Source organism: Cydia fagiglandana, chromosome 13, assembly GCF_963556715.1.
Source record: "Cydia fagiglandana chromosome 13, ilCydFagi1.1, whole genome shotgun sequence".
NCBI lineage: Eukaryota > Metazoa > Arthropoda > Insecta > Lepidoptera > Tortricidae > Cydia > Cydia fagiglandana.
This window is the reverse complement of record NC_085944.1, coordinates 8614885-8637053: the sequence shown is the minus strand read 5'-3', so window position 1 is coordinate 8637053 and position 22169 is coordinate 8614885. Positions and strand designations below refer to the sequence as shown.

The 22169-nt window shown below is 37.0% G+C and overlaps 1 long non-coding RNA gene across 1 annotated transcript; it reads right to left on the bottom strand.

The window, feature by feature from the left end:
• Window positions 1–4315: 4315 nt before the first annotated feature.
• On the bottom strand, window positions 4316–5657 carry LOC134669793 (uncharacterized). The gene is made up of 2 exons (XR_010098980.1): window positions 5190–5657; window positions 4316–4362 (listed from the first exon to the last, which is right to left on the bottom strand). It is a non-coding gene; the product is annotated as an uncharacterized LOC134669793 (long non-coding RNA).
• Between the last annotated feature and the right edge of the window lie 16512 nt (window positions 5658–22169).

The following is a 22169-nucleotide window of genomic DNA, read 5'->3' as shown; positions in this document are numbered from 1 at the left end:
TTGAACTCGCTCTGCATCTGACACTCCGCCACTCGTATATCTTTATTAGCAATTAACAAACATGTGTCGTCAGCGAATTGGTATACTGAGGCCTTTTGGAATATATTAATCATGTCATTAACATAGATTAAGTACTCCGTTGGTCCCAAAATTGATCCCTGCGCTGTGCCGTGGTAGGATTGCAGGAGGTCGCTTTGCTCTCCTGCAATACTAACAGTGTTAAATCTTCGCTGGTGATAATGCCTGAACCAATCCAGTGTGGGCCCCTGTATACCACTTCGCTGAAGTTTTTTATACAAAGTCTCGTGATTCAAAGTGTCAAATGCTTTGCTAAAGTCTATCATTACCACTATTGCCTGCTTCCTATCATTTAAGTGCTGGTTTACTTCATCTGTGAATTGTGCAAGTAATTGAGTTGTGCTTTTACCTTTTTGAAAGCCGAACTGCCTACTATGAATAATGTTGTTAATTGATAAAAATTCATTAAGTTTACTACCTATGTATTTTTCTATTACTTTGTCTATGACTGATAAAATAGTTATAGGTCTATAGTTGTTAGTGTTTGCGAGGCTTCCTTTTTTGTGTATTGGGCGGATTACACCTACCTTTAGTTTATCAGGGTAAAGAGAATGGGTTATACATTGATTAGTCAAGTGTGTCAAAACAGGTGTTATTTGCTTGGTTAGAAATTTGATGTCTTTAGCTCTTAATTTGTCGAACCCTGCACTTTTATTTTCACTAATGTTGTTAATTATTTTTTCCATATTATTTCTATTAATTTTATTCAGTTTTAAGGAGACCTTGGGTTCATTACTGTAGGCACTCTCATCAAGAAGCGGGATGTTACAAGAGTTTAGGACACTTGTGACGTTACTCTCAAAGTCGCGGGAAAATTTATCAGATAACTCTTTTGCTTTTATTTTAAATGACTTAATCAATGTATCATCCACTGCCCTAACCAATCTCCCAGTTAGTCTGTTAATTATTTGCCACATTTTCTTAGGATTTCTGAAGTTGTCACATATATCTTTTTTTATAAAATTGTTCCTAGCCTTAGCCATAAGTCTGTTTGTCTTATTTCTATATTTTTTGTACAAAAGCTCGTTTTGCTTATTATTTGTATCTTTTAAATATATCTGAAATAATTTATTTTTAGTTGTAGACATTTCCAATAATTTATCAGATAGCCAGACAGATTTATTTATTGATGAATTGTTTAGGGTTTTCTTCACTGTGCACATTTCGTAGACTTTAGTAAACTTATTGACAATAAATTCATATATGTCGTTGGGGTTTTTTATAACAAACACCGGTTCCCAGTTAATTTTACTAAGCTCCTGTTTATAAGTAATAAGTAATAAAAAATAGACGGTTTAAGAAAACGTCGTTTTTTTGTAATTGTTCATCACAAATAAAAAAATTAGCTTAGAGTAAGCAAGCTAAGCAACCTGCTGATAAAATATAAAAAAATAGGCCATATGCATGTCGGGCCATGCTCAGTGTAGGGTTCCGTAGTTACCCGTCTGTCAAAATAGACTATTTGCCATAACTCAAAAACAGCTGTACCGATTAGGTTCGCTATGTTTTTCCTTGAAAGTATTTACTAAGTTATGTTTTCACGATTTTTTTCATATTTTTTGGACCCATGGTTCAAAAGTTAGGGGAACTAAGGGGTAAATCACAACTTTTTTTCTTTCAGATCGATTATTTCCGAAAATATTAAGTTGATCAAAAAATGGTTCTTGAAGACCCTTATTCGTTTTAAAAGACCTATCCAACGACACCCCACACTATAGGGTGGAAGCGAAAAAAAAATTCATCCCCACTTTAATGTAGGGCAACCCACCATAAAAATTTTTTTTCTAGTTTTCATGTTTAAATTTGACACGAATATATAAATCAGTTACGCTGACAAAGTTGTAACATATAAATTAGAAAAAATATGTTTTTAGGGTGGCTGCCGTACATTAAAAAGGGGATGAAATTTTTTTTCGCTTCCACCCTATAGTGTGGGGTGTCGTTGGATAGGTCTTTTAAAACGAATACGGGTCTTCGAGAACCATTTCTTGATCTGCTTAATATTTTCGGAAATAATCGATCTGAAAGAAAAAAAGTTGTGTTTTCCACTTTAGTTCCCCTAACATTTGAACCATGGGTCCAAAAAATATGAAAAAAATCGTGAAAGTAAAGCTTAGTAAAGACTTTCAGAGAAAAATAAAGCGAACCTAATCGATTAAGCAGTTTTTGAGTTTTTGCAAATAGTCTATTTTGACGGACGGGTTACTACGGAATCCTGCACTGAGCATGACCCGACATGCTCTTGGCCGGTTTTTTTATATTTTATCAGCAGGTCATTTAGCTTGCTTATTCTCAATTAATTTTTTTATTTATGGTGAACAATTATGAAAATACGACGTTTTTTTAAACCGTCTAATTTTTATCTCTTATTTAACTTTAACAGCCTGTAGCTTCTAAAGTATTGATCGCAGAGTAAAAATAAACATAACCAAATTTGTAGTAAATTTTATGTTAAAACTTTTGTCCGAAGTAATTATAATGCAATTCGTACACATTTTCGAGATATGAGCAAAAATATGAAAAAGGTACCTTCAACCCCCCCCTATACCCCCAGCACACCCCCTACCCTCGAGGACTTATAGTATGTTTATCTAGACACCACAAGGTATGCCTGTACCAATTTTCAAAACTACACGAATTATTTCCGCAGCTTGCCCAAATTCGGCTTAATTTGACGTGGCTATCTATAGTTGGTCAAGCAAATCTTGTCAGTAGAAAAAGGCGCGAAATTCAAATTTTCTATGAGACGATATCCCTTCGTGCCTACATTTTTCAAATTTGCCGCCTTTTTCTACTGACAAGATCTGCTTGACAAACTATAGAATATTAACAACGAACGGGTGCAGTCGCTTTGCTCCTCCCGCCTGGACGTCCGACATAGACCTAGTATTAGGTACATAGATGAGCTATACGCGTGCCTCCGTGAGGGATAAAACATTCGCAAAGCGACAATATTAAAAACACGTTTTAACATTCCTGACAACATACCAAAAACAATCTACGTAATTCGGTCGGGTTATTTGTTGCCCACCATAAACCATATAAATAAATTTTGGTGGGGAACAAACAAAAAGTGAGACTGTGACAAGGACAAGCAATAATACCGCTTTCTCTGCTACTCCTACTGAAATTGCCATAAGTGCATCTGGTTCGGTCGTTTAGCCCCTCCCCCGTGTCATCTCTATACACCGTGTTTTTATTGAATTTCGTTACCTTCGGGGTATGGATAAATACGTTTAAAGCAGGCCACTGACGAGCCTTCCAAATGGATGCCGTTACAATGGATTCATCCAAATGGAAGGCATCCTAATATTAAACATTGTACGTTTTTGACATTCACGGACCGATTTTAGATTGCAGCCACGCTATTTGGACTGTTGGAAGGCTCGTCAGTGGCCACCTTAAGAGAACTAAATGGCGTAGATAATTAAAAAAAATCTTTTTTTCCTTTTTTTGTAGAAATATTAAGTTTTAAAAAGTAATTAAATGTAGCACATAGCGTTGTAGTAACACGGGCATACAGTTAAATCTGTGACATGTCAATGTTATTTTGAACATCAATCGACCGAGATTGTACTTAAGTTTAATAGCAGATGTATATGAACTCATTCTAAACACTTATCAATATGTAAACCAGTCTGGCCTAGTGGGTAGTGACTCTGCCTGCGAAGCCGATGGTCCTGGGTTCGAATCCTAGTAAGGGCATTTATTTGTATGATGATACAGATATTTGTTCCTGAGTCATGGGTGTTTTCTATGTATTTAAGTATTTGTATATTATATATATCGTTGTCTGAGTACCCACAACACAAGCCTTCTTGAGCTTACTGTGGGACTTAGTCAATCTGTGTAAGAATGTCCTATAATATTTAAAAAAAAAAAACCGGCACTAAGGCAAGTGTACACGCTTGTAGAGGCTTTATAGGAAAAAATAAATTATTGATTATCTCCGAAATTGAGTTAATTAGAATATTGGTGTCTTTGAGAAAGTAATTTGATTTAAGCTCAGGAATGCACCCTTGAAATTAACGGAAATAAAAAAAAACACGGTGTATTATTGTACCTCTATGACGTCCGATGATGAAAAGGGAAAGGTGGGATCAGGTCGTGCAATTCTTTTGGGTTATTCCCACTAGTTAACACCAAGTTCTTACGGGTGGTAACTACTGGGATTTTTTCCCACCTGTGGTAAACCACTGGTAACTACTGGAAATTTTTATTCCCACTAGTTACCACTGGTAAAAGGTGGGAATTTTTTTCCCAGTAGTTACCACCAAAATATTGCTAGAATGCAATACTAATAAAAACAGTATAAATAGTAAAGTATAAATGTAGCGTGCTGTAATAAATAATTATGCATCAGTTAGTGATTCAGTAAACTGCTTTAAAAGTGATCAAACATATTAAACCAGTTTTACCGGTATAAGCGTAAACACTAAAGTAGAAGAGTCTCATTCTAGTTAAGAAGAAATTAACTTATTATCCGGATTAAATTTATCTTATTAGCTGTAAATTGAATTACATATTTATACAAACGTACAATTCTCAAAACTCAATTTAAGGTTGTTTTATGCGATTTTAATTACTTACACGGTCTTCCAATAAACATATTTTCCAAAAGAATAAAAGTTAAATAAAAAAAGAAGTGTACCCTCTGACTACTGATGCCCCACTGGTAGAGTGTTATTACCATCCCGCTAGCGTGGGTGTTTAAGCAATCGAGCCAACCAGCGTAACATGACCGAGCGATGTACTACCCGTGCGTAATCGGAATGCGAACCTACACTGGTTAGTCCGAGCAGTCAGCCGTCAGCCCATCCGAAGCGCGCCCTAAGCGGTTTTAATAACAACTATGCCCTTTTATTTAGCCTGACTACAAATTATGAATACCTACATATTCCAGCTCTGCGTCGTGTTATAATACTTATAATAGAACGAAATGAAGTAGCTCTTAATAATAAAACGAAATCAGTTCTGTCCGTTTTTGACTGATTGGTTTGTTCGTTTGTATAAATATGTAATTCAATTTACAGTTAATAAGATAAATTTTATTCGGATAATAAGTTAATTTCTAGTTAACTAGAATGAGACTCTTCTATTTTAGTTTTTACACTTATACCGGTAAAACTGTTTTAATATTTTTGATCACTTTTAAAGCAGTTTACTGAATCACTAACCGACACATAATTATTTATTTCAGCACGCTACATTTATACTAAACTATTTATACTGTTTTTATTAGTATTGAATTCTAACAATATTTTGGTGGTAACTACTGGGAATAAAAATTCCCAGTAGTTACCACCAAGCCGAGTTGGTGGTAACTAGTGGGATTTTTTTTTACCAGTGGTAAAAGGTGGGAAAAAATGCCCAGTAGTTACCACTGGTAAGAACTTGGTGGTAACTAGTGGGAATAACACATTCTTTTGCGCACTCCCTAGAATATATCCGATAGAACACCGATAGACATGTAACTCGTCGGCGATGATATGATCGAGGCTTTGTAACTTTGATTTGACAGCCATCGCCAAAAAGTATATGAGCCCGGCGCTCTATCGAGTCCAGGGCTGCCAGCTGATAGTCGGACTAAAAAAAGTCTGCAGCAGACTTGATAGCCAGTGGCAGCAGTATTCCATGCACAAGCGGACCTATGTTTAGTGCCGCCTCACCTTAAATAGGACATCAGGTTTTGGTAGCAGGCCTGGACTCAATTGTCGACCCGAAATTTTGGTTGGATTATTATTGTTCTAATACAAAGGCCGCAATGAGACTACCATAAAAAACTTGTTTTGTACCAAGTTTTGTTTCTTTTTAAAAATAAAGGAATGTCTCCTGTAAGTAAAATGAGCCAGCTTAAGGATTTAAGGTAGTTTCCCTCCAGGGCCCGACTTATCTTGCCACCCTGTATATGGCATCCTATTTGAAAGCAATCCTACAATTATGGTCATACACGCCAAATTTGTCAAAATTGTTGTTATTACACCATCATCTGTAAATATGTAGTTAGTTAATAAGTTTGTTCGTGTATCCTACTAACATTTGTTGTAAGATTTAAATTAAAATGACGAAATTGATCCTTTGTTGGCCTTAAATAAATTAAATTAAATTATTAATCACAGGGTAATTAAATAACAACAATCTTAACAAATATAGCGTGTATGATCATGATTGTAGGATTGCTTTCAAATAGGATCAATAAACATTCTTTGAATAGGTAGGTATATCTTCCTTTGACGTGGCTGCTATAGTCTTCAGAATTTGATTTGCCGTGTGATCATCGCTTTCTGGTTGCAACTTGGTGCCATCGAGGAATGTCCATAGTATAGTAACAGCACCAGTCATGGGACATTTAAGAGGAAATTTGGAGTATTTATGTTATTTCCCTTATACATGTAAATGGTCTACCGCTTAGCGTGTTAAAAGATGAAAGTCCTATCCGTCTTTCATGTTTTAGGCGTGTTGTATCAAAGATACTGCAATTAGTTTCCACATATTTAACAAATTAAAACCATGCTTTTTATCTCCAGTCATGGACACCAAAGCTCCAGTAATGGGCCCCCGGTAGTGGACGTGGATCCAGTAATGGGCCCCCTATAATGGACATTGCTCTATCAGTATAAAATATTGAAATGGGGAATAAATTACGGCAAAAAAATCAATTTTTGGTATAAGCTTTTATCGCTGAATGTATTTTTCTTTCCACAGCCAATTATTATTGTATTAGATCCATCGAGACAATTCTAATATACCCAAACACAGTTAGGGTTTATTGCGATAAAGTTCCCATGGCCACCTCCTGTCTCCATCAGCAGATCAGGTCCATGTTATCATAATATTGCATTATCATCCGATTTGCATACTTAATTACGTACTCACACAAAATTTCAACAGAATCGGAAATCGGAAAGTGGCTCAAATTCAGCTACCAAGATTGGACCCACACTAACTAACAGGGCAAGTTAAATAAAAGTTTGGAAAAACGATATTAATTTATCCGAAGTCCGAGAATACCTCCTGATTGGCATATTTCGTAACTACATTTTACTTCTGTATTGTTTAAACATGAAATTATGGCATGGGAAGCAGCATTCTGTCAATTGTCCCATCATAGGAGACACGCAGTTTTACAGCTCCTATAATGGGATTGGGCCAAATACCACTATTTTTTTTACATCTGTGGAGTCACAACATAGTGTGTTGTATACCTTATCTCATGGTAAATGCAATTAACAAAACACATTCTAGTTTTCATCAAGTATTAATTAATCAAAATTTAATAAATTAACTCAACTCTCTTAGCGAAGTTGTTAAGAATTCGTAGTGGTATTTTTTTTCAGTGACACGACAACTTTTGGGTTGGCGCCAATTTCTTAAAAAACAACCAAATTTAATGAAACTTTAAACTGAAACAGCTCTAGGACTCTTATTTATGATAATATACAGCCAGTGTTTATAAACTACTTTTAGATACTTATTTTAGAGGAATTATTTTTTTTTGTCCCATTACTGGTGGTCCATTATAGGGTATACTACTATATATATATGAAAGAAAAAAATATTTATCACAACACAATACCTTCTACTACTACAGGGCGGCACCTTTAACCTTATTTTGGCAGTGATAATAATATATCCTTACTTAATATAAAATAGGTTAGGTGTCTACATAATTGTGTATCAATAATATTTTCAGTGGCTCATCTCTTTTTTTTGATTGAATATATATGCATACAGATTGGTCCCGTTTTTGTCAAAACCCAGTTCTGATGATGGGATCCATGAGGAATCGAGGGAACTCCTCAAATCTTAAAGGCATGCGTATAGTGACTTTTGGATTTTCATCAGAAAATCAAGCATTTTTATTAAAAACTGTCGCATTTGATGAAGTGGAACTGCTGATGATGATTAGAACAGAACTCTTCAACGATGCATAGTACACGTTTAGCGATTTAGATTTTGACTTGGATTGGGACTGGGGCTGGGACCCGGACCCAGACTCGGGCCCGGACTCGGACCCGGACTGTGACTCGGACCCGGACCTAGACTCAAACCCGGAGTCGGACCTGGACCTGGATCCCGGCTCTTATCTGAACCTGAACCCGGACCTAACCTGACCTGACCTTGCACCAAACCTGAGTTCCACTAGGTACTGCGAGGGTTCAACATCAGCTCTATCTTGGGTACTGCGCTCCAAAGTGCTCACCAAGACGTGTCGAATGACCAAAACAGCATGTGTCTATGTTGCATCTAGGGTTTGCAATCCGAATAATCCGAATATTCAATTATCCGAATATCCGCCGAAAATAATATTCAAAATTATCCGAATACTAAACCGCGAATTATCCGAATAAACGGATATTTTGAAAACATTAATAAAATCATTTATAAGCAGGAAAAATTCAAAAAAAATACGAGAAAAAACACTAATGGCGTTTTATGTCCATCTGTATTGACCAAATAAGGTGTTTAGACAAATGTTCCATATTAAGTGTTATATTTTATTAAATAAGTACCCGAATACCAACTTTCACATACATAAATTACATAATATATTGATTTAATCGTCGCCTGGTACCCACAACACAAGCCTTCTTGAGCTTACTGTGGGACTAGGTTGATTTGTGTAAGCTTGTCCTATAATATTTATTTATTTATTAATCTAGCAGACACGAATTGTTATGTTACTAATGTTACTATTATTAGGTATTTAAATGAGCAACGAAAACACTTGCAGATAAGGCGGATTTTCTACCTGCCACTAAAATAATTATTGGTATTACCTACCTACTCTGAAAGTCTGAACCGGCCGACACCGAACCCATTCGCTCAGTCAGTCAGTCTGTATCAATTACGTACGTAATTACATACAAAGGTAGGTTGTCTTGTCTGTTATTGTTTGCAACTTGCATCAAACCTGAGTTCCAGTAGGTACTGCGAGGGTTCAGCATCAGCTCTATCTTGGGTACTGCTTTCCCAAGTGCTCATCAAGACGTGTCGAATGACCAAAACAGCGTGTGTCTATGTTGCACCAAACCTGAGTTCCACTAGGTACTGCGAGGGTTCAGCTTCAGCTCTATCTTAGTAACCACTTTTCCAAGTGTTCATCAAGACGTGTTGGATGACCAAAACAGCGTGTGTCTATGTTGCACCAAACCTGAGTTCCACTAGGTGCTGCGAGGGTTCAGCATCAGCTCTATCTTGGGTACTGCTCTCCCAAGTCCTCATCAAGACGTGTCGAATGACCAAAACAGCGTGTGTCTATGTTGCACCAAACCTGAGTTCCACTAGGTACTGCGAGGGTTCAGCATCAGCTCTGTCTTGGGTACTGCTCTCCCAAGTCCTCATCAAGACGTGTCGAATGACCAAAACAGCGTGTGTCTATGTTGCACCAAACCTGAGTTCCACTAGGTACTGCGAGGGTTCAGCATCAGCTCTATCTTGGGTACTGCCCTCCCAAGCCCTTATCAAGACGTGTCGACTGACCAAAACAGCGTGTGTCTATGTTGCATCAAACCTGAGTTCCAGTAGGTACTGCGAGGGCTCAGCATCAGCTCTATCTTGGGTACTGCACTTCCAAGTGCTCATCAAGACGTGTTGGATGACCAAAACAGCGTGTGTCTATGTTGCACCAAACCTGAGTTCCACTAGGTACTGCCAGGGTGAATAGACAGCAAGATTGAATGTTTACTTATTCACAGAAACTTGTTGTTAAATTGGGAATCGAATCGAAGGTGAGGTGGGTCAGAATCCAAAATTTTAATCATCGTGGTGGACAATAAGTTCCCTTTTTATTGAAGATGACACATTTTTCGATTATTTTTAGAAGGTATTGAAATGATGTGGTGGACAGGTGGATGACACTCATTACAGGTGAATGATGACAAGAAACCAGGTTAACGTCAACGGACACAGGTTAATGACGCCTCTCGATAACCTGTCAATATTTTCATTGGAATTTGTACTTATTTCTCGATAACCTGCTTCTACTATCGATAACCTGGAGACAAAATATCTTTCACCTGCCCTTGATATCATTCACCTGAATTTCAAACGCCTATATCTTCTAAACTAATTGAAGGAATTGCTTCCCTTCCACATTTTCTAATAGTTTAAGTTGCCTTTTGACGATCCCAATAAAAAAAATGCGAAAATGCAAAATTTTTGAAAAACAAATTTTAACCTGGCGGTGCCAACTTTTTGAGAAACGACCCTAAGCGATGTTCGCTTGGCGGTCGGAGAGACCATGCAACTAGAAAAAATAGTCGTATTGTTTTACCACATCTATATCGATATTACTAACGAACCTCTGTAACTCAAAAAAAAAGAAACTGTATTTTTACGTATATGTATAATCACCTGCCTAACACAAATTTTAATGTGTTTTTAAGACTAACAAAAACCTACAAGAACCTCTCTAAGTCGATGCACTCTATAAGATAAAACCTCGTTAACACGAAGTTTTGGCGTTTCCCTTGAGATCCGTGCTATCGAGGTTCCACTGTACTACTATTCTGTGACTAAGGTTACAATACTTAATTCACGAAGGCTGATATTTGCTTGTAGACCTTCATCATCATCATCATCATCTCAGCCATAAGACGTCCACTGCTGAACATAGGCCTCCCCCTTGGACCTCCACTCGTACCGGTTGGAAGCGATCCGCATCCAGCGTCTTCCGGCGGCCTTAACAAGGTCGTCCGTCCATCTTGTGGGTGGACGTCCTACGCTGCGTTTGCTAGTCCGTGGTCTCCACTCGAGCACTTTTCGACCCCATCGGCCATCTTCTCTGCGCGCAATGTGGCCTGCCCATTGCCACTTCAGCTTGCTAATCCGGTGGGCTATGTCGGTGACTTTAGTTCGTCTACGGATCTCCTCATTTCTGATTCGATCACGCAGAGAAACTCCGAGCATAGCCCTCTCCATAGCTCGTTGAGCGACTTTGAATTTTGAGATGAGGCCGATAGTGAAAGACCACGTTTCGGAGCCGTAAGTTATCACTGGTAACACACATTGATTAAAGACTTTCGTCTTGAGGCACTGAGGTATGTCGGACGAAAAGACATTACGTAGTTTCCCGAACGCTGCCCAACCGAGTTGGATTCGGCGGTTGACCTACTTCTCGAAGCTTGTAGACCTTTTATTAACCTTAAATACGGTGTTTAAAACGTCAAACTCGCATTCAAAAACTCGCTTCGGTCGCAGCCGGACGCCCCAACTCGTTTCCAGTTTTCTAGCTCTAATGGCTTCTCGCTCATCGTTCTTGGTGAAACCAATGCCAGTACATTGAACCTAAAAAATAATATATTATATTTACATTTATAACACGAGGTACGATAAATATACCAATTATTTTACATTACTGAAAACTACAACTAAAACGTTCGATATGTAGGCCAAGAAATAAGAAGTTATAGAGGGAAATGCTAAAGAATAATGCTAATGCTGAATAGTTTTTGAGATATCCGCTCTTGAAAGTTTATTTAGGGCTTTAAATTTTATCTTGATATCTACATTAGTGAAGCAGCTAGGCCGTGTTTGGTATCATTTTCGTATAAATCGGGGATGCTGAATTCATTTTTGGTATCACATTGACACCATTCCTAATAAAAAACATATAAACTTTAAACAAATAACTTTTTTTTTTAATTCCTCTTCACGCTTAAACCGCTCAACCGATTTAATTGTAATTTGGTATACAGATATTTCGAGTCCCAAGACAGGACATAAGATACTTTTTATCTCAATAATCATCCTTTAAAGTTGTGAAATGGAGTATGGGGGGAATTCAACTTCATCGACGAAACTGAATTCCTGAGGTTCATACTGCTTAAGGTAAGGTTTGAAGTCATGTTAGGTATCATTTTCATCTAAATCACAGATGTATACCATCCTGAATTTCACCTAAACCGGTTCAGCGGTTACTGACTCCCCATACAAACTTCCACCCCACTTTTCACATCCTCAAAAGATGCTTTTGGTTATAAAAACTATCCTATGTCCTGTGTCGAGACTAAAACTATTTCTGTACCAAATTTCAACCAAATTGGTTCAGCGGTTTAAGCGTGAAGAGGGATTTAAAAAATATATATATTTTTAATTTTGTTTTTACTTCGGAATAGTGTCAATGTGATACCATAAAAGAATTCAGCACCCCCGATTTATACGAAAATGATGCCAAACATGGCCTAACAGCATCACTGATGCAGATATCAAGATAACATTAAAATCCCTAAATAAACTTTCAAGAGCGTCTATCTCAAAAACTATTCAAGATATCGAAAAACTTGACTGGATAAAACTTGTAACTAATTTTATGAGCTTTAGGTTTGTCTTAGTAGTCATGTCGCTAAGATGCAAAGTTTCCAAGATATCAATGAAAAACCGAAAAATTCGACCTTCTTACCCCCCTCTACCCCGCAGCACCGGGGCTACAGCCGGGGACTTTTGATATGTTCACCTCCTAACTAGTCTAAACAAAGTTACGGAGTCAAAAATTGTGTTCCTAGCATTTCCCTCTACAACGTTTTTTGAGCATTCATTTCCTGACCTAATGTTTCGGAAATGTTTGGGCACAGTCATTTGTAAGGTCAAACATGCCTCCCATCACCCATCTAATTAAATAAAATGTTCCGTAGGTTGTATTTATAACTGTATACAGGATACAGGTGTATAAAGACGGGCAAATAACACCTGCTTTGTAGGTATCTTAGTTCAGTCATTATAGATTTTGACCTGTGAATAATCAGTTCTTGGATTTTTTTTCGTAGGTCCCTCGGGGGGGTCAAGGGAGTATAAATTCAATAATTTTAAAGAAAAAAAAACCGACTTCCATGGGGCCGATGAAAGATTATTGTAGATGGTACACTATGTAGAAAAGGAGGTAAAACCACCCACTTTTCTACTAGCATTTCGCTTCTGTATAATGGGTCCTCTACAGGATGGGCCAACGCCGGCCACTCCAAGGGACGCAGCCATGCGGTAGAATGAGATAGCAATATCACTTGCTCCCTCTAACGCATAAATGCGTCCCTTGGAGTGGCCGGCGTTGGCCCATCGTGAAGAGGAGCCATGAGGGTCGTAGTTCTAGCCTAACCTAACCCACTCCTCAGATAGCAGTTCGGTTCTGTGCGGATCGCAGTTCGAACCTAATCAAACCCACTTTTCAAGTAGCATTTCGTTTCTGTAAGGCTCGCAGTTCTAACCTAACCTAATCCTTGTTCGGTTCTGTGAGGATCGCAGTTCAAACCTAACCTAACCCACTTAATGGCGCATGCCGTGCGGTGTACGGGGGTTTAAGCAGGAGGGGCTAGTAAGATTGGCATCATCGTACTTTATACCTACATTAATTTTATGGAAGATAATCATAGTTGTTTATTTATTTAAGGTATATTAGTGGTTTTCTGGGTCAAGGTCCGGGTCCGAGTCCTGATCCGAGTCCGGGTCCGAGCCCGTTTCCGAGTCCGGGTCCGAATCCAGATCCGAGTCCAGGTCCGGGTCCGAACCGGATCCGTGTCCAAATCGGATCCGGATATGAGTCCGAGTCCGGGTCCCAGTCCAAGTCAAAATCGAAATTCGTAATCACCAAACGTGTACCATGCGTCATTGAAGAGTTCTGTTCTGGTCATCATCAGCAGTTCCACTTCATCAAATGCGACAGTTTTTAATGTAAATACTTGATTTTATGATGAAAATACAAAAAAATCTATACGTATGCCTTTAATATTTGAGGAGTTCCCTCGATTCCTTATGGATCCCATCATCAGAACTCGAGCTAAAAAAAATGTGGCTTAAAAACTTAACTTTCTTAATGAACATAACGAAAAGGAAAAATCGCTAAACGTGAACTATGTGTCGTTTAAGAGTTCTGTTCTGATCATCATCAGCAGTTCCACTTCATCAAATGCAACAGTTTTTAATGAAAATGCTTGATTTTCTGATGTAAATACAAAAATCTCTATACGCATGCCTTTAAGATTTGAGGAGTTCCCTTGATTCCTCATGGATCCCATCATCAGAACTCGAGTTTGACAAAAATGTGGCTTAAAAACTTAACTTGCTTAACAAACATAACGAAGAGGACAAATCGCCAACCGTGAACTATGCGTCGTTAAAGAGTTCCGTTCTGATCATCATCAGCAGTTCCACTTCATCAAATGTCACTTTTTTGGGTGTATATGCTTGATTTGTTGATAAAAACTCAAAAATCACTATGTGTATGCCTTTAAGATTTGAGGAGTTCCCTCGATTCCTCATGGATCCCATCATCAGAACTGGGTTTTGACAAAAACGGGACCAATCTGTATGCATATATATTCAATCAAAAAAAGAATTTTCAAAATCGATCTAGTAATGACGGAGATATGGAGTAACAAACATAAAAAAAAATAAAAAAAAACATACAACCGAATTAATAACCTCCTTCTTTGAGATTTGGAAGTCGGTTAAAAAGTAGACTGAATCAGGCTTCTGTGTTTATTCGAAAAACGGTTTTTCTTGAATAACTCGGGCATTTTTGATTTTACAGTAAAACCGTGAGGACAAAAATTGTAGGAAATTTGATTCTCTACAAGTTTGGTCCTCTCAATTTTTCTTCTAGGATCGATATTTTGGAAATTAAATTTGAAAAAAGCGACAAATTCCTAAACCTACGTATAATGAACACCAACTACGCCGGTATCGTCTTGGGTTGTCCCATTCGTTTTTCGTCAAATTCTTAAATTAGTCCTATTCTGCTTTCGTCACCCATTCTACATTCGTCACAATCGACGGTGGCTTTCAATGTAGAATGCGTGACGAAAGCAGAATAGGACTAATTTAAGAACTTGGCGAAAAACGAATAGGACGACCCAAGACGATACCACTACGCCATATTGGTTAGTACCAACCCCGCGACCCGCCCCGGCTTCGCACGGGTTACACAAAACCTTAACAGATTATACACCTAAATCTTCCTCAAGAATCACTCTGTTGATAGATGAAAACCGCATGAAAATCCGATCTGTAGTTTTTGAGTCTATCGCGAACATACATACACACAAACAGCGCGGCGGGGGACTTGGTTTTATAAGGTGGAGTGATTCTATACTCGCTGTGGTCAAGGCTTTGCCCGTGTGGAATTTGGTCAGTTCTCTTCCTCCCTCTCTTCCGCCCGGGGGGGTATAAATAATAAATAATTAGGGTCTCCCCAAATATATCGACGCGCATTCGGCAAAAGCCGATAGGAAAAAGCTTTATGTCCACGCAATAAGAGCGAAGAAGCCGACGACGCGTCGGCCGGCCGATGCGAGCCGAGCCGAACGACGACTTTTTCGCTCTTATTGCGCGGACATAAAGCTTTTTCCTATCGGCTTTTGCCGAATGCGCGTCGATATATTTGGGGAGACCCTTAAAAGCCTAAGCCGAAACACCTATTAAATACTTGTCATGGAGAAGTTACTTTCTGGTCTTCATGAAAAAGTTCCATTCACCAAATAGCACTGTTTAAATGCAAATGTAAAAATATACTATAAGTAGGTACCTATATATAAAAGATTTGAAAAGTTTCGTCTATTCTTTCTGGAACCCATCACCAGAAATAGGTCTCGAGTCTCGACTAAAATGATGCTTAAAAATAACTTGCAGATTAAACATAACGAAGAAGACATAGGTATTGCCAAACGTGAAATACGCGTCGTTAGGGTGTTCCAGCTGGTCTTCATCAGCAGTTCCACTTCATTAAATATCACTCATTTTATTTAATCTGAATGCTTGATCATCATATGATTCAACAACAAATTTAAATGTATTATGTCTGTAAGATTAGACGAGTTAGGAATAAATTCTTACGGAATGATCATTCACAGAGATAGGTAGAAAGATGGACAGACGGACGGATGCACAGACGGATAGACGGACAGACGGACGGACGGACGGACGGACGGACGGACGGACAGACGGACAATAAAGTGATCCTAAAATGTCCTGTTTTTTCCTTATGAAGTACGGAAACCTAAAGAATTACTTTCTGCTTATCATAGCGTTCTTTCTTTAGACATACGAGTACTTTATAGTAAGTAATAATCGTATTAACTTTATTCCTCTTCAACTCGATACCTACACCCGTTCCCGAGATAAAGGGCCTTGACTTGACAGACAGACAGACGGACGGACGGATAGACAGACATACGGACAGACGGATAGACGGACGGATAACGAATTGATCCTTAAAGGGTCCCGATTTTTCCTTTTGAGGTACGGGACCTAAAAAAATAACTTGTACTTATCATAGCGCTCTTTGTTTGGACATATCGTATAGTAATACTCGTATTTACTTTACACCTTTTATTACATATTTCGGTCCCTTTTACATATTACTTACATAGGTGAAAGAAAAACTATTAAGGTAAGTATGTATACCTATATATATACTAATATTATTTCTAGTACCAAAAAATCTACTTACTAACATACCTACACGTAATTTAAAAAAACCGGCCAAGTGCGAGTCGGACTCGCGTTTCTAGGGTTCCGTACATAAGTCCGACTCACGCTTGACTGCACTTTTCTAATAGGTTTTCCTGTCATCTACAAGTGAAGAACTATTTTGTGTATTTTTTGTATTTCAAAATTTTAGACTTAGTAGTTTCGGAGATAAGTAACTTTAAGGCATTTATTCGAAGTTATTTTCTTAAATAACTTCGAATAAATGTATTTTAAAATTATAAAAAAAACTACTACTAATTTACATATGTGCACCAAATTTCAACTTAATTGGTCCAGTCGTTTCAGAGAAAATAGGCTGTGACAGACGGACAGACAGACAGACGCACGAGTGATCCTACAAGGGTTTTTTCTGAACGTAAATACTTACTTTATTGATGAAAACACAAAAATCGCTATATGTATGCCTACTTATAAGCATACCCCGGCCGGCGAGAGCAAAAATGCGTCTGTGGTTTGGTAACATATGGATGTCGATAGAATAGTCGACTTTTAATTAAGCACAATGATTTTTTTAAACTGAGCCATTAGTATTTGTTATTTATTTCAACTTGATACCTCCACGCGTTTCTAAGAATAACCCTAAAACAATTTTCTATCAACATAAAATTATTATTATTATAAAGTTATTCACAATAAGTAGCAGAATGTGTTGAAGAAGAACGTTGGCATTTTAACTTTAAACAATTTAAATAAATTGATATCTGGCAGAGAAGTGGAACTTCCTAATACAGAACAAATTCATAATCACTATGAATTATTTCGTTTTGCTCCGATTACTACAGTAGATTTAGAACGGTCCTTTAGTTGGATGAAATGGATTTTATCGGCAAGGCGAAGGAGTTTAAAATCAGAAAATTTAGAAAAAATGCTAATTGTATATTACGAAAATTACATAAAATACTGAATAAATACAAACACTTGGTTTTAATTTTGTTTACAACAATAATTAATACTTCTGCATATCATAACGGTGGTCCAGTACATCGTGTTGTTTTTATCGACATCGACCAAAGTGTGTGTCCTCGCACTATTAAGCTGTCAACGCATTTTTGCTCTCGCCGGCCGGGGTATGCTTATAAGATTCCAGGAGTTCGGATAGACCCATCATTAGAATGGGATTTGATAAAAACGGGACCAACTTGGAACTACATATACCTATACTTTCAAAAAAAAATCCAAATCGGTACACCACCGCCAACCGGTTGAAATTCTAACCTACGAGTAAGTAGTGGTTTACAAAATTAAAAATACCTACTTTCCAAATTTCATTATAATATAGTTTTTGAGTAAAATTGCTGTGGCATATGGACAGATAGACGTACAAGCATGACGAAACTTTAAGGGTTCCGTTTTTGCAATTATAGCTACGGAACCCTAAACTTACAGTGCTTGGTATATTTCAACTACCTATTATTGATCAAAAATTATTATTCCCAAGAAGAAAGTAAGTAAGTATGTACGAGTTTATTTTTTGTAACTGTTAGACAATTCTACCTTAGTATACTTATGAGCTTAATAGTTAATATTTACTTACTTCTTTTTTTTACTTTGAGACATTCTTAGTGGTAAACGTATTCGCTATGGCCGAAAACAGTTTATAGATGATTATCTTATATCGATATTTTAAAATGTTGTTATAGTAACAGCACCAGTCATGGGACATTTAAGAGGGAATTTGGAGTATTTGTGATATTTCCCTAATACATGTGAATGGTCTACCGCTTAGCGTATTGAAAGATGAAAGTCCTACCCGTCTTTCATGTTTCAGGCGTGTTGTATCAAAGATACTGCAATGAGTTTCCACACACTTAACAAATTAAAACTATGCTATTTTTCTCCAGTCATGGACACCAAAGCTCCAGTAATGGCCCCCAGTAATGGACACTACTCTATCAGTATAAAATATTGAAATAGGTCATCAGATCTGGTCCATGTTATCATAATATTGCATTATCATCCGATTTGCATATTTAATTACGAATACAAAATTTCAACTCAATCGGAAAACGGGAAAGTGGCTCAAACTCGGCTACCAAGATTTGACCCACACTAAAAAACGATATTAATTTATCCGAAGTCCGAGCATACCTCCTGGTTGACATATTTCGTAACTACATTTTACTTCTGTATTGTTTAAACATGAAATGATGGCATGGCAAGCATCATTATGTAAATTTCCCATTATAGGAGGTATGCAGTTTTACAGCTCCTATAATGGGATTGGGCCAAATACCACTATTTTTTTACATCTGTGGACTCACAACATAGTATGTTGTATACCCTATCTCATGGTAAATGCAATTAACAAAACACATTTTAGTTTTCATCAAGTATTAATTAATTAAAATTTAATAAATTAACTCACCTCTCTTAGCGAAGTTGTTAAGAATTCGTAGTGGTATTTTTTTTCAGTGACACGACAACTTTTGGGTTGACGCCAATTTCTTAAAAAACAACCAAATTTAATAAAAATTCAAACTGAAACAGCTCTAGGACTCTTATTTATGATAATATACAGGCAGTGTTTATAAACTACTTTTAGACACTTATTTTACAGGATTTGTGGTTTTTTGTCCCATTACTGGTTCCACGCCCATCATAGGGTACACTACTATATACATTCCCACAGCCATCGGAAATTTATTCTCTTTCAAACTTTCGTTTTTCACGCGTTCCTGAAACTATAAAGTAACTATAATTTGTGCTGAAACTGAACAAATCTGTACACATGAACACTGAAGAATGTGAGATTGATGGAAGAAAATAATGCCAAAACCTGAAAAGCTGAAATCTAAATTTGTAGAATGCATTGAGAACTAGTTTGTTGATATTCCATATTCCATAATATCAATATTATCCGGAGAGGAAAATTGCGACTACGTTTGTATGGAGAACTGGACATCCCCTTGCCTCTTAATAATATGCTTCGGCACATGATTACATATATTTATATGTAGGTATTGTAGGTACGTGCATTGTATTTCCATATCTTTCAAGCAGAGAGCCAAACGGTGCTTGCTGGATATTGGTTTCTGAAATCTTCGAACAAGTCTTGGGTCATATGAAAATAAAGCTCTTTACATAACGTTGTATAATATTTTCCTTTTTCTGAACGTGTCCACCAAAGTGGATGTACGCCCCATTACCTAGAGCATTACCAGAAGCATATAGGTATAAGGCGCTTTGACAGCCTCTCATAGAGGCAACGCGTGCTAGGCCGCCACGCGTGTGCCAGACAAGCCCTGAATTAACTATTTAACTTTAACTTTGTTCACCTGTGTATCCTTTCCAAGATAATCATCTTTTTTTAAATGTAACTTGTATAATCGGTAAATCATTTCTATGCGATAATATGATTTTGCATTTTTTTATTGGATATAAATTTCTTCACTTCGATTGACGTATCGTGTTTATTATTTCCGTTACTATGACAGCGTAAATATTAAAAAAAATTATAACGTGAAGGTTGAGTCCGCAGGTGAAGGCACAGTGACATTTATAGTCGGTCAAGCAGATTTTGTCAGTAGAAAAAGGCGGCAAATTTAAAAAACGTAGGCGCGAAGGGATATCGTCTCATAGAAAATTTGAATTTCGCGCCTTTTTTAACTGACAAGATTTGCTTGACCATCTATTAATGTATATATAAGTATTATAATATCGAACCTAAGTATAAGTCAGTAGTAATAATAACCAAAACTATTGTTAACTATTAACTATATAACTAAATGAACTTAATTGTTAACCACCAATTTTGCTACACCCTTTCCAGGGCCCATGTATACATATAACATCTGTACTATGGTATGCAAATAAAGATCTCTTATCTCTTATAACTCACACAAGCAAGAACCACGGACGACGATTTAAATAAAATGATAAATATTTAAATACCAACTTTTTGGCGTTTATCGTGCGTACTTCTATTCGTATTTTCGGAAAAATTACCACAAACAAAGGGCCTACCGTGAAACACAAAATTCCAAATTTCGTTAACTACCTACCACTCTATCACTCTTGCATATCCGAGCGATAGAGTGGCAGATAAAGAAATTTCGCTTTTCGGGTTTCGCGGCAGGCTGTAAACAAACCGCCTTGATCCATCAATGTTATATAGTTGGTCAAACTGATTTGTCAGTCAGTAATAACCGGGAAAACTATAGTCGTCCTTTTCTTTTGGGTGCTAGTAATAGTGTAAAGTATAAGACAAAGATTGAATGATTGTCTGAATCTCTGTCTATGATTGAAAGGAGACAACCTTTGAAAAAACTGTACGTATTCGAAACATCTGATGTGAAAACTTGATTACTTATGTATGCAAATTTTCAGCTTAATTGAACACCCGGGAAGTGGGTCTTTAGATTTAATTGTTACAAACAGACAACGGGGCAAGTGAAAGTGAAACTACATAAAAGCTTGTAAAAATGTGGCTTCTGGAATTTCCAATTTCTATTCGAATTTCAGATGAAATGTCCTTATTGCATTTGAAGCATAAAGACGTACCCTTATTTTACGGAAAGCCACAAATAACAACCAATTCGAGGCTACTAAGGTGGCAAAATACGAGTAGGTTAAAGTAACTCGTAAGTCTCGTAACACAATAGTACATTACTACAGAGGCCGGGACGAAAGGGGTTGCCGGCCGAAGACATATAGACGGCCGAGCGAAGCGAGGCCGGATAGGTCTGAGCGCGGGCAACCCCATTTCCCGCCGAGGTATGTATAGTGCTTTTCTCAAACATGCAATGAAATAAATAAAATAAAAAATCCACGAAACCCAAGTTTTATTTATAGGAAAAACTAAAAGTCAACTACACCCAAAATATAACCAACACGTACCTATATCATTATCACGCGTATGTTTTACACGAGTCGTGTATTTTTACTACCCGTATATTTTCATATATCTTTGATTTTTTCGCCTTGTATCCGTCTGACTGTCGTTTTCGTCACATAAGTTTACATAGTCTTTCATGTTGATATCATGTTTCACATACATCGTTGCTTTATGCATGGAGTAAATAAGTATAATTTCCACAGTGTTGACGAATTTGTAGTTACATTGATTTAAAATATGCCACAAAACTGTTTCTAATAAACTGTAAGCCATTTTTCTTAGTTTCTCAAATAATAAAATTGCCATAAGCATAAGCAACCATATACATACTTCGTCTTTGACTTGGCGGCAGAGGCAGCAAGTTATTTAAAATCAATTCTGCTTACGCTGCCAATTCCAACACCTACGATTACAATTAATATTAATTTCATTATTTCGTCGGAACTCATATTAAAGTCAAAAAATCAACAACGCACCATAAATCCAATAAAACAGAATGAATATTTTTCAACTTTACCTCCATAACAATTTAAAAAATATAACTACGCGTGTTTGAGTAGACCTTTTTACCGCTAACGTTTAGATGAAATATTTTAAATGTTTTTATTTGTGTAGTTAAATTTATAATTTAAAATTATAAAATTATAGAATGTATTATTTATTAAGTTCATGTTGATTTTATACAAATAAAACTGCAAATTATAGCAAACATTGTTTTTTGTTTTTTTTTATAGGCGTAGTGGCAGAGTGTCATTACGAACCATAAAGCAAATAC